This window comes from Mustelus asterias, chromosome 10 (genome assembly GCF_964213995.1).
Source record: "Mustelus asterias chromosome 10, sMusAst1.hap1.1, whole genome shotgun sequence".
Taxonomy (NCBI): Eukaryota; Metazoa; Chordata; class Chondrichthyes; order Carcharhiniformes; family Triakidae; genus Mustelus; species Mustelus asterias.
The window spans coordinates 51,959,787-51,973,356 of record NC_135810.1 but is presented as its reverse complement, the minus strand read 5'-3'; the positions used below and the strand labels follow the sequence as shown (position 1 = coordinate 51,973,356).

General features: G+C 43.3%; 1 protein-coding gene across 1 annotated transcript in view; it reads left to right on the top strand.

Moving 5' to 3' along the window:
• LOC144499440 (uncharacterized) overlaps nt 1-13,570 on the top strand; it is a 131,918-nt gene that overhangs the window by 79,032 nt on the left and 39,316 nt on the right. The gene's annotated exons all lie outside the window — the stretch shown is intronic.

Below are 13,570 nucleotides of genomic sequence, written 5' to 3'. Positions count from 1 at the left end.
AATGTTTATAGAATACTGAATTTGTGGCATTCAATTCGCTGAACATTTTGCATGCAATTCTCATTACCCATGTAAAAAGTGATTAGCATAATATCCTATGCATCTGATTTCACTTGAACTCTAAATTTCTTAATGGACAACATGAACATGACTGCTGAAAATTTAACTTTGCCGATGAACTTTCAACTTAAGGCAATGTTTAGCTACAATTTTAACTGCAATTGTTCCACTTTCAGCTTCATATTAGAAGAGTACTCGACAATCACGAATACAAATGATAGGTTTAGAAAATTCTCAGCACACTTGGAAACAATTTTCCTGTTCAGCCCAACATATAATAAATTTCACACTCATCTCCACATGATTTCATCTTCATTCGAGAACCCACTTCCAATTAAGTAGTATCGAGTAGATTTAGATTGTCACCCATGATGCAATATTTCACAGGCCAGGAGTATAGATAGTGCATTTCCAGGCCTCGCACCTTTGATTTGGAAATCAAGCTAAGAGTTACCTCAACCCTTGAAACTCAGGGAAATTCAAACCTTTTGGTCCACTTTCCAACTTGTGACATAGAACAGAGAACTGAAAAAAGGGATAAATTATTTATTAGCTATCGAGCAATGGTTTCCATTTGTGAGTGAGCCCAGATCAAGGGTTATAAACATAAGATCGCCGTTAATAAATCATAGAAAGAAGTTTAAAGGGATTTCTTTACACAGTGAGAGTGGTGTAAGAGTGGAATTCACTGTCATATGGAGTGTTTGAAGCAGAAAGAGCAAATGGCTTTAAGTTGAGGCTTACTTTATCCCAGATAGTGTTGAACTTCGAGAGTATTTTTGGAATTGCACTCATTCAAACAAGTGGAGAGTATTTCATCACGCTCCTAACTTGTACCTTACAGGTGGTGGACAAGCTCTAGGAATGCAGAGGTGTTATTCACTACAGGATTCCCAGCCTTTAACCTGCTTTTGTGGCCACAGTATTTATATGGCTGGTCCAGTTCAGTTTCCGGTCAATAGTAACCCCAGGATGTTTTTGGTGGGGATGGTAATGCCGTTGAATGTCCAGGGGAGATGGTTAAATTCTCTCTTGTTGGAGATGTGCATTGCCTGGCACTTGCATAACTTGTAGCTTCACCAGGTTGACAGCTCATTTTAAGCATGGCTGATGCTGTTCCTGGTATGCTCTCCTGCACTCCTCATTGAACTAGAGTTGCCACCTTGGCTTGATGGTGACAGTGTAGTGAAAGATATACAAAGTCATGAGTACTCAGACTTTGGTTGAATTCCACTGCTGCTACTGAAGGTGCACGAATACTTTTTTTAAAAATTCATTCATGGGACATGGGCGTTGCTGGCTGGCCAGCATTTATTGCCCATCTCGAGTTGCCCTTGAAAAGGTGGTGGTGAGCTGCCTTCCTGAATCGCTGCAGTCCATGTTCTGTGGATTGACCCAAAATGCCGTTAGGGAGGAAATTCCAGGATTTTGACCCAGCGACTGCGAAGAAACAGCAATATATTTCCAAGTCAGGATGGTGAGTGACTTGGAGGGGAACTTGCAGGTGTCGTATTCCCAATTATCTGGGAACAGATAATTGTACTAGATGGAAGAGGTTGTGGGCTTGCAAGGTGCTGTCTAAGTATCTTTAGTGAATTGCTGCAGTGCATCTTGTAGAAGGTACACACCGCTGCTACTGAGCGTCGGTGGTGGAGGGATTGAATGGAGGCACCACTTATGGATGCCCAATTTTGATGTTAGATTGTTTTGACTCTATCCCATTTAGCATGGTGGTAGTGGCACACCACATGAGGGACAGTATCCTCATATGAATCTGGGACTTTGTATCCATAAAGACTGTGCAATATTCTCCCATCAGTACTCTTGTGGACCGATGCACGTGTGACAAATGGGGGGTGGGGGCAGGGGAGTCACGTATGTTTTTCCCTCCTGTTGGTTCCCTCACCACCACCTGCTGCAGTTTGGAAGATACATCCTTCATGACACAGCCTGTTCATTCAGTGGTGTTACCAAGCAACTCTTGGTGATGGTCTTTGAAGTTCCCCACCCTGAATACATTCTCTGCCCTTGCTGCCCTCAGTGCCTCTTTCAACTATTGTTCAACATGGAGGAGTGATGGTCATCAGCAGGAAGTTTCTTTGCTCCTGTTTGGCCTGATGGCATGAGATTTCAGGGGCTCCGAAGTCAATGTTGACTCCCAGGGCAATTTCTTCCTGGCGGTATAGCACTGTGTCCCTGCCTCTCATGCAGAGCAGGTATACCCAAGGATGGTAATGGTGGAGTCTGAGTTACTCATTATAGGTATGGTTCAGTGAGCCATATGTCAGGCTGTTGGCTTGATCAGTCTGTGAAACATCCCTCCCAATTTTGGCGCAAACCCCTCAATATTTGTGAGGAGGACTTTACAGAGTATGGTGTGCCATTGTCATTCCAGGTGCCTAGGTTGATGCTCATCCCGTTTCTTACATTTCTGCAATGGTTTGGTATAACTGTATGCCTTGCTCAGCTATTTCAGAGGGCAGTTAAGAGTCAACCACATAGTTTGTGTTTGGAATATCCTGTAGGCTTCGGTTATATCTCTCACCACCTGGTTATCTTGAAGAGAACACTCACTCCTATTGCCTCCCTTTCACCTTTAAAGTATACAATTAGCTTCTATTCTTCCACTTCTCTTATCCCTTAATACACTCCCCTCTGAAGGTAACAAGAGGCCTCCTTGTCCCTTCCCTCTCCTCCTTCCTCAATCCTGTATCCCTTTCCTTGCTACCATGTGTCCCAGCAACCTAACACTTCCTGTCCTCTTTAATTTTCATTTGCAGCCGAAGCACCTAGCCAGCTTTCCAACAATAAGTTGGGAATCAAGCAATTTGTTTTTAAGATGTTTATAGCACTATGTTCCATTCATTGGGCCCGATTTTACCATTGCGTTGCACCCATTTTCAGGCACGAAAACTTGATAAAGTTGGGCGTAAGGCGAATAGCACGATCTGCGCCAACGCCAATTCCCCCTTTACCAAGGCCCGAAAATGGATGCAATTGGGACAGCGCCCAAAATGGGCGCGACGTCAATTTAAATGCATTTGCATACATTTAAATTGACTTAATGGGCTGCACGCTCAAACGTACCAGCATTTCCCCCTTTACCATCGCGTTCGCCTGTCCAGATATGGCTGAAAAAGACCTGCTTGGCAAAAGTCTGTTTCAGGCGCTCCAGCTTTTGAAGAGGTAAGTTCAGAGCTTCCGGCTGCTCTCTGACTCAGATCGGTGGTGGGGGGGGTCGTGGAGCAGGGAGGCCAGATCATTCTCTGGTGGGCGAGATTGGGGAGGGTGTAGGTGAGGATGGAGGCCAAATTGTTCTCTGGTGGGGGAGAGGTGGGTGAGGAGGAGGGCCAGATGGATCTCTGGTGGGGGGGGTCCACTGCCACTCTGCAGGTGATCGGTGAGGGGTTGCGAAGAGGGGGTCCGCTGCCACTCTGCAGGCGATCGGTGGGGGGGGGGCAGGGGGGAAGGGAGGCAGGGGGTCTCATTCGGTCTGGGTAGCAGGGGGAGGGGTGGGTGGATAAGGGGGACGGTTATGTTGTGGGGTCCATATCTCCCATTTTATGCGGCCTGGGAGCGATGTGGCAGGGCAGCGTTTTTCAAATTGATTTTACTGCGCATGCGCAGTTGAAGACTCCCATTGGAGCAGCAGCGTTTCAGGTGTGATAAGCCCCGCCCACAGTGCAATTCAGACTCGCAACTTTTTTTTCAGGCCGAGTGCGGATGGAGGTGCCTGTGAACAGGTTTCCAAGTCGGATCTGAATCATGCCCAGATTCAGCACTAAGAATCAAAATGGTAAAATCGGGCCCACTGTTCCAAAAATATTTTAAAAAACAAATTGCTGGCTGGAGGCAGAGTGTGGTGACAGGGAATATGAGGAAGAAAGATAGGATGTGAGGATTGTTGCAGGCATGGACTCGTGGCAAATAGCTTGACCGGAATGGCACAATGGGCTAGCATGGGAAATGGGGAGAAAGTGGCCACAGTCCCAGGCTAGTGAGTGAGCCCTGCGAGATTTGACAGGCCTTGGGAAAGGGAAGCCGATAGGAAGGGGGAGAGACAATGATCTGTCCAATAAAACTCAGATGGTAGCAATGAGAAATGAAAGTGACAGTTAAAACAAAACCCTGAGGAGGAAGACTGGCTGGCATAAATTCAGGTTAAAAAGCCAATAAATAAATCGCAACATTAGATAATGGAGCAAATAGACAAAGCTCAGAGAAGCAATAGCGCCATCCCGTGACAGGCAACTATAATGACACCTTAGTTGAAAATAGCACCCAGATATGCCAGAAATTAACGTGACAAAGGGGACATGAATGCCAGATCCAGAATTTTTATTACAGGTACAAGACTGATGTCCAGTGCAATTGCTAATGGGTTCTGAAGCCTTATTAGGAAAATAAAGCCAACCAGGATCAGCTGATAGTGAAGTGATGAATTTGGATAATATTTACACAAACAAATGCTGGAGCTGTGTATAGCAGAGGGATAATCTAAAATGGACCATTTATAAAGGGAAAAAGAAAGGGGGAAACTTAGACAAAAGGTTCATAATTAAAGAAGGAGCTCTGATCAAAAATCAAAAAAATAGTTCCAAGGTATATTGCAAAATGTGAGCAATAAACCAAGGGAATTAATTTTACATGAAATTCTAGACTCTAGCATTTAAAAAGTCTGATTATAAACTAGATAAGAATCAGATACAATACATGCAGACGAGAGAGAAAATTTGCCACCTCTGCACAATTTTTCCAAAGGTGGCTTCTCAGGGATGACAGCCACCCACCTAGTAGTGGTGGGCAGTCAATAAGGGTGATTAAGCAGGTACAGAGAAATCTATTGCAATTTGTCAGAAGCCCATGGGTCATACACAGGGTCAGCACCTCATGGAAGCGGATGAGCTATTGTCTATAGCAACAGACATTAAAAAGGGAATCAGAAAAGAGGAAGTCAAGCATGGTCAATGACCTACCATACTTTTAGCAGATCTCTCAGATTGGGAGTGCTGAGAGAGGGAGGGAATGGGATTTATAGTGGGATTTATTCTGAGCTGCAATGAGTGCCACATTCATCTCAGCATTCCATGGGCAGTCCATTCCCATGCGAGGGTCAGCACTGCCTCAGGGAACTCTGACACACAGTCACACATTTCCTTTGCTGGTCCACAAGCACTGTTTATTTGTGGCCCTCGAGGCTCGGCATCTCCAGCCAGGGGTTGAGCTTGGCTGGAGCGTTCCTCTGTCCTTTGATAGGCACTGCCAGATCAGACATTGCCTCTATCATCTGCTCCTGCTGATGACGTTATGACGTGACAAGACGAGAGTATATGGTGTTCCGACTGATTTAGTGTCGATAGAGGACTGGCTAATTAACAAGAAAGTCAGAATAAATGTGCCATTTTCAGATTGGCAAACTGTGGCTCGTGAAGTGTTGCAGGGGTCAGTCCTGGGACTCAACTACTTCGGACTTAAAAGGAAAGTTCAACTGCATTGTAGCCAAATTTGCTGATGATACAAAGGTAGGTAGGAAAACAGTTGTGAGGAGGATACAAAGCGTTTATAAAGGGATATTAATAGGTTAAGTGAGTGGGCAAAAAATTACAAATGGAGTGTAATGTAGGAAATATGAGGCTGTCCATTTTGGCAGGAAGAATAGAAAATTTTATGAGGAAAGATTAGACAGGTTGGGCCCGTATGCATTAGAGTTTAGAAGAATGTGGGATGATTTTATTGAAATGAATAATTTCCAAGGGAAATTGACAGGGCGGATACTGGGATGGTTCCTCTCAAAGAATATCCTAAAACTGGGACACAGTTTAAAATAAAGAGATTTCTCATTTTAAATGGAGATGATTCGTTGTTTTTCTCTCACAGGATGGAGGGAATTTGGTGAAGATGACAGGATGTGCTCCTTTCCTTTTCTACCTTTCCTCAGAAAGAAGAACAGCAGGCAGCATTGGTAAGTAAGACCTCGTGAGTATTTCTACTGTCCTTAATTTGCAGATGACACAAAGATAGATAGGAAAGGAAGCTGTGAAGAGAACATAAGGAGTGAGCACAAATCTGGCATATGGAGTACAATGTGGGAAAATGTAAAATTACATATTTTGGAAGGAACAATAAAAAAAGCACATTATCTAAATGGTGAGAGATTTCAGAGCTCTGAGGAGCTGAGGGATCTGGGTGACATAATGCATGAATCACAAAAGATTAATATGCAGGTACAGCAAGTAATTAGGAAAGCTAATAAATGTGTACATGTCCCTTAACAGTAATCACATGCTTGAGTGGCATATAAAGGAAGAAATAATGGGAGTTATGACAATAATCATGGAGGATTTTAATTCACACACTGACTGGAAAAATCATGTGGACAAAGGTAGCCCAGATGAGGAGTTCAGCAAATGTTTTTGGGAGTTTCTTAGAGCAGACATTGAAGATCCAACCAGAAAGCAGTCCACACTAGACTGGATATTGTGTTATGAGACAAGATTAATTAATGGCCTCAGTGAAGGCCCCCTAGATAGCAGCAAACATAATGGGTCCGATTCTCCCATCGCAATGTGCTAGTTAAAGACCTTCCTGAATTGTACTCTGGTCCCGCTTAGTCTGACAGACAGGACGCCACCTGCCACTCCGAAGAAATCAAATTATTTCTGCAAACTCTTACCGCACCCCAGAAGATCCAGCAAGGCTTTGATGAATTGTGAGTCCACGCTTCCGTAACAGAATTCCGTATTGCTGCTCTTTACTCTTACATACTCGGTAATGATAGTCTGCCTACAGTCACATTAATGGCTAACAAATGCCCTTTAAATTAGCCTTGCCATGTCTCGCTACCACCTCCCGAATATACCTGCCCCCCCTAATTGGATGGCAATCAACAAGGACAAGTCACTAATTGGTTGCCTCATGCAAAGTTTTGCTGAATGCCATGCAACAACCTTGAGTGAAGTTGGGACCCAGGAATTATTCCAATATCAGTTTTGCAACACAGCCGGTAATATCCAACCCTATAAGAATGGAACTGGCAATATTTATAAAAGAGAGTTTAGAGATGGGTGATGTGGACAAAGAAGGGGCACAGACAGTTCTTGGAGTGGCTGGAGCTCAAAGATTTAAAAAACCGTGTTAAATTAGTAGGATAGAACACTGGCAACCAAATTGTGGGAGGGAAATGGAAGAGAAAATCAGAAGTCAGATTAGAGAGATGAAGAGGAAAAACAATTATTGTTCTGGGAGATCTTCATTACCCACTTATTAATTGAGACAAGGAGATAAAGAAAAGGGAACTGAAATCCTCAAGTACTTGCAGGACTGAAGATTGGCTAATGTAGAGCTCATTTTTAAAGGGGAAACAGAACTAATTCAGGTAATTACAGCCCAGCTAGCATCACATCTGTGAGAGGGACATTTTTAGAGTGTCTAATTAAGAATTAAATTACTAGCAATGCAGATAAAGGGAAAATAGAATGGGCCAGGATTGATTTCAAAAGGAATGATTGTGCTTGACAAACTTCACAGAATTTGTTGAGTAGGTTCCAGGTTTGGTCGATGGGGAATTACAGAGAACGAAGTGTAGACTTCAAATATTTTGACAATGTCTCTACAGGAGCTTTCTGTCTCGTAAGATGATTGTTTGAGCCGTGATGGTCAACTCTGTGTTAAGTATTTCCTGGTGTGGCTTCGAAACCCCATTTGACGTGGTAATCTCTGCTGCAATTGCTGTAGTGGAAGACCGAGAAGGTTGAGAAGTTGTACGATTCACTGGCCTCTGTTTTCTCTGGATCCTCCTCTTATCCAGCTGAGCTTTTTGGTTCTGTTCATCTTTTTCAATGCCCTTCCAAACAATCAGCTTCCAGAGGTCATGGCGGTCAGCGAGTGTCTCCCAGTTATCGGCGACAATATCCACCATCATCATATCTTCCGTGCGAGTGTCCTTGTACTGGAGGTATGGACACCTAACAGGCCGTGACCCAGTGGCCAATTCATGGTACAAATGGTCCTTGGCTATACAACTGTCATCCATCTGATAAAACAGCCAGTGCAATTGTTGCTAGTTTACCAATGTGCAGATGTTAATGGAATTGGTATGCTCCAGGTGGTTGTGGAGCCTAGAAATATGAAACTATCAATAACCAGATACCTTTTGACACAGGTCATAGTGGCGGCATGTATGAAGGGATTAAAAAAAGGTCTATCAATAAAGAAAACAGCTCAATTGAAAAGGCAGGAGAAGTCATCGGTGACTACAGTAAACAGTTGGAGAGATGGGTGGAACACTGGCTCTCGGGAGAACGCTGTTATATAGGAAGTTGCAGAATCCATAGAAAGCCTACTTGTCGTGGAGAGAGCTACATACTGAATCTACAGTGGAGGATCTTTGGATGGCAACATCCTGGACTCTGACATTTGTCTTCCTGATGCCAATGGTCAAACCAAACCCCTTTCAGATGTCAGAGAGTCTGTTCATTTGCTGCTGACATGTTCCTTGGTATGGAATATTATTGCGGCATCATCAGCATGGAGCAACTCTCTGATGAGCCTTGATGCACCTTTGTCCTGGACCTCAGGTGAATAAGGCTCAACAGCTTTCCATCGGTTCTGGTATATGGGGAGACACTATCTGCAGAGGACATGAAGACAAATGTCAGCAACAAAGAGAAGAATATGCCAGAGTATTGGTTCCAGAACGCAACTTTGTTTGAATCCACTGTGGCTCTCCAACGGTTCTGATGTTTCAACATCAGAGCTGACCTTGCCGAACATGTGATCATGGAAAGAGGAGATCACTTTGAGCAGCTTCACTCAACAGCCAATTTTCTCCAGCAGATTAAATTAGGCTGCTTCTGCTCACATAGCCGAGTGCCTTTATGAGATTGATGAAGGTAAGGTATAGTGGTCTCCTTTGTTCATGGCAATTGTCCTGCAGCTGCCACACTGAGAAAATCATGTCAATTGTCGACATTCTAGTTCTGAAACCACACTGGGATTTAGGATAGTGTTCAGCCAGGATCTGCAGGCTGACACGGACAAAATGAGAAAATACTTTTCCCACAATGTCTCAATAGTTGATGAATTCGCTGTGGTTGCCCTTGTTCTTGTACAGAGTCACAATCTTTGCATCACACATACCCTGGGGCACTGCAGTCTCCCTTCAGCTGACACAGAATCTCATACAGATGCTGCAGAGTACTGGTTTCCCATGCTTGATGAGTATGCCATTAGCACTTGGAGCCTAATCCGTGGCAAGCGAGTCAATAGCTCAATATCCAGCTCTGCCCATGACAGGTAGGCTTTCTATAGATTCTGCAACTTCCTATATAACAATGTTCTCCTGAGAGTACCAACTCAAGGTAGTGTTCTACCCATCTCTCCAACTGTTTATTGCAGTCATTGATGACTTCTCCTGTGTCTGAAGACAAGGCTGGCAAAAATACACTTTACACATTTGCCAGCAGATGGTGAAACATAATAAACCATTCATCGATGGTGAAGTTATCAAGGACGCTTCGACAGTTGCTGCTGACACCTTGGCCAAAGACTTTAAAAATAAAGATGAAATTATGACAGCAATCAAGAGCGAAGGGTGGAATTGTTGTCCGAGGCAAATTAATGTAGACTTATCATGCTGTGAATGTTTCTCACTGCAGTTTGATGAATCAGTAGTTATGACAGATATGGTCCAGCTGATTGAATGCAATGTGACCAAAAACAAAGACTCAACAACAAAAGAGGACTTTCTCACTCTTTTGCCACTCCACTCAAAGGGAGGACAAGAAGCGAGGATATTTACAACAAATTCAAAACTCATATGACTGAGAAAAACATTCCGATCAAGAAATTGGTTTCTTTCACACCGTGAAAGCGAGGTAGCAATGCAGGCTTTGTGGCACTTTGCACATATGATCCTGAGTTCTCCTTTGTCAATTAGAACTGTGTTATCTATCAACAAGTGGGAGCGAGCTGGGTTATTGACTTTTCTCATGTAATGACAGTTGTTGTCAAGATTGTCAACTCAATTCATGCCAAACATCTGCAAATTTGTTTGTTCAAATTGTTACTCGAGCTTCATGCCACCAATGGTGAGCTCATCCTTCATGCAGAGGTAAGGTGGTTAATTTGAGGAAAAGTCCTCCAGAGAGTTTTGGATCTGCTCCCTGAAATTGTCACCTTTCTTAAATTTGAGGTGTACAGCGAGCTGTCAGATAATGCATGGGTTGCTAGACTTGATATTTCTTACGGATATAAGTACAAAACTGAATGAACTGAATCACTGACTTTTAGGAGGGACAGAGACTTGTCACACATGATCAGTACAGAGAATGTGTTCAAGTTGAAAGTGGGCCTGTGGTCCTCCCAAATAAAGACACAGCCACTGGAGTGTGGTGACGAGGGAATTACTGAGCACTTCCCAAATCTGGAGACAAGGTTCCATCCAAACATCTTTGTCCCCCTGAACAAATTGGAAAACAAATTCAATAGACAATGTCAGGAGTTAGACAAGATTAAACAAATCACTATGCTTGTCTCACATCATTTTCTTCAAGTGGACATTGGAGAACCGACAGCAACATTTCGGCAGGTGTTTGAACAGAGCAGTGGCCTTGACGTAGAAATCATCACCATGCAAGATGACATAGAACTGAAAATTAGGTCAAGGGGCAAAGACTTTTGGGGATTTGTGAACAGAGACAAGTACCCTTTTCTGACATTCTGTGCACTCAAGGTGAAGGCATACTTTGGTTCACCTGTGAGATGGCTTTTTCCCAGATGAAAATGTCACTGATGCCATCTGATAGGCTGTATGAGACTGGCCATTTCAATCTACAACACAAACATCACAGCACTCCCAGAAAGTCAGAAAAGATGAGTGTTATGCACGGCATACATTTTAGGGGGTTTTCGTAAAGTCGAATTTTTAAGAGCAGATCTTGTGCTGCATTTAGATTCTGAAAGTGATCTTGTGCTTCAATAGGTTGGAGACCACTGTTGGAGAGTCCTGAGGATTGGGCATGTGTATCATAAACTTCAGTGCTTGCTTGAAACATGCAGTGCATACATTTCACACAGATCTTTTTAGATCTTTTGAGATTATTGCTTAAAATGCTAAAGGTTAAAGTTTATTTATTAGTGTCACAGGTGGGCTTACATTAACACTGCAATGAAGTTACTATGAAAATTCCCTCGTACCCACACTCAGGTACGCTGAGGGAGAATTTAGCATGGCCAATGTACCTAACCAGCATGTCTTTCGGACTGTGGGAGGAAACTGGAGCAACTGGAGGAAACCCACAGAGACACGAGGAGAATGTGCAGACTCCACATGGTCACCCAAGGTGGGAATCGAACCCGGGTCCATGGCGCTGTGAGGCAGCAGTGCTAACCACTGTGGCACTGCTGCCTCTGCTGTCTCCATGGCCGATTTGAATTCTGTGAACTTGAATTCATCCAAAATTTTACTGCCCGTTTACTAATGCATGTTAAGTGTCACATCTATTTCTCCTTTGAACACTGACCTGCATCAGCTCCCAGTCTGGTAATGCCTTTATTTCAAAATTAATTTTCTTGTTTTCAAGAGTGGGGAGCGAGCAGGAAAATTGAATTAAAGCCCAAAATAAGACATGAGTGTATTGAATAGTGGAGGACTTTTGAACACAAGAAATAGGAGCAGGAGTACATCTCCAGGGAGGGAGATAAAGAGGGATTTTAAAACGTATTTAGAAAGGTGACGAACAATGGAGAATTGGAACTGGGCAAGTATACATACATTACTAACAAGATGCGAGGAGTCTGAGGCATGTGCCTCACCTGGAATCTTGTACTGACGTCCTGTCTGAAAGTTACAGGCACTTAAATTAAGATTAACTCCTGGGTTTCCTCTTTCTGATTAACTGTGGCATGTCCTGCCAGAAACTTAACAACGCTGCTATTATATCATACCCTACAGATCTGCCTCAACTTTCTTTCCTGATCTTGACAGTGTGAGGTTGGACATTACACAGAAAAGTTCCCTTACTCTCTTCAGAATTAGAGCCATCGGTGCTTTGATAAACTGAGTTTCATTAATAATGCTTGCAGGCTTTTCAAGTTAATGTCTAATTCAGCACCATTCTTTCTGACTGGTTGCTCAGTTGTCTTGTTAATTAAAATGCATCAGAACATAGCGATAGGAAGAGGATATTCAGCACCTCAAACCTGAACTCCATTTGCTTGCCTTTTCTCCATATTTTTTGATACTTGGGACAGGGTTTTCTGGCCACGCTCACCCTGAAACTGGAAAATCCTGCATGAGGTCAACGGATCTTTCCATGGTCTGCCTCTTGCCCGCTACGATTTCTGTGATGGGCGGAACAGAAAAATCCACCTCCATGACCCAACAAAATGTATTAATTGCAGTTCTGAAATTTTCAATTGACCTAGCCCCTGCAGTCTTTTGCAAGAGAGAATTCCAGAATTCCATGAATCCTGGTATGCAAAGGTATTATTAACTGCACACTAATAAAAATGTAAGAACTATTTTCTACAAATACATCAACAGATCCCCAGAGTCCCACTGGTGAGCAATAGGAAACAAGGCGATGGAGACTGAGGTTTCCAAATGTGCTGAGGAAGTATCACAGACACAAGAGAGTTGAGGAAAGCTGGAAAGGACCTACTGTAATGCTGTCGTGTTGCCATTCTACATGTCTTCTTCAGTGGCATCCACTATCCTCGAGGTTCTGCTGCAGGATTGAAGATTCGAGTGAGGGCTTGCACGGAACAGGCTAAACCTGTGTACCCATTTTGTGCAAGGGTCTTTAAACAGGCACAGAGTGTTCCCTGGCACATTAAAAGTGATCCAGTGCTGATTTCTGGTGGCTTGAAAAAGGACAACAGCAAGGACTAAAGAGGTGGCTATGCTGTTGACACGGTTTAGGTGTAATACCTTGCACCCAGAAATTGGGATAAATTACGATACTTGTATGTGCAAAAATGGGGAAGACACATACCAATTTCTCTTCTAGCAAATATTTTTACTGTAAGTGGGTCATGCCAAGTACCAGAATGTTGCACCAAGCCCACAATGTGAAAAAATGATGGCAGCTGAGTGAGGTGACTTTGTACAAGCTGTCCCCAGCATACTCTCTAATTCAATCTTTTACTCTCGTTCTATGCTCTTAAAACTTAACTCTAACACCTTTAAATTGTCTAATAGTGTTCTCTTTGCTGATCTTTCTCTTCACCCTGTCTGGAATCTGCAACACCATATTCTGCAGCCTCTCCTTTCCTTCTACTCTATGTACTCCATGAACGATTCAGAAAGGGTGTCAGTGCAAGGTTCCAGTGAGACATTTGCTTTAGGCTTGTGCAACTTGCCTCTTGTTAGTCATGTATGTATACTTGCTCACCTCCAATTCTCCATTGTTTGTTTTGCGCACGGGAAACAATGCTTTTCACTCTATACCAATAATAAATCAAAATGTGAATTCTGTTTGATACCACTGCTCTAAAGTTCTGACACGAA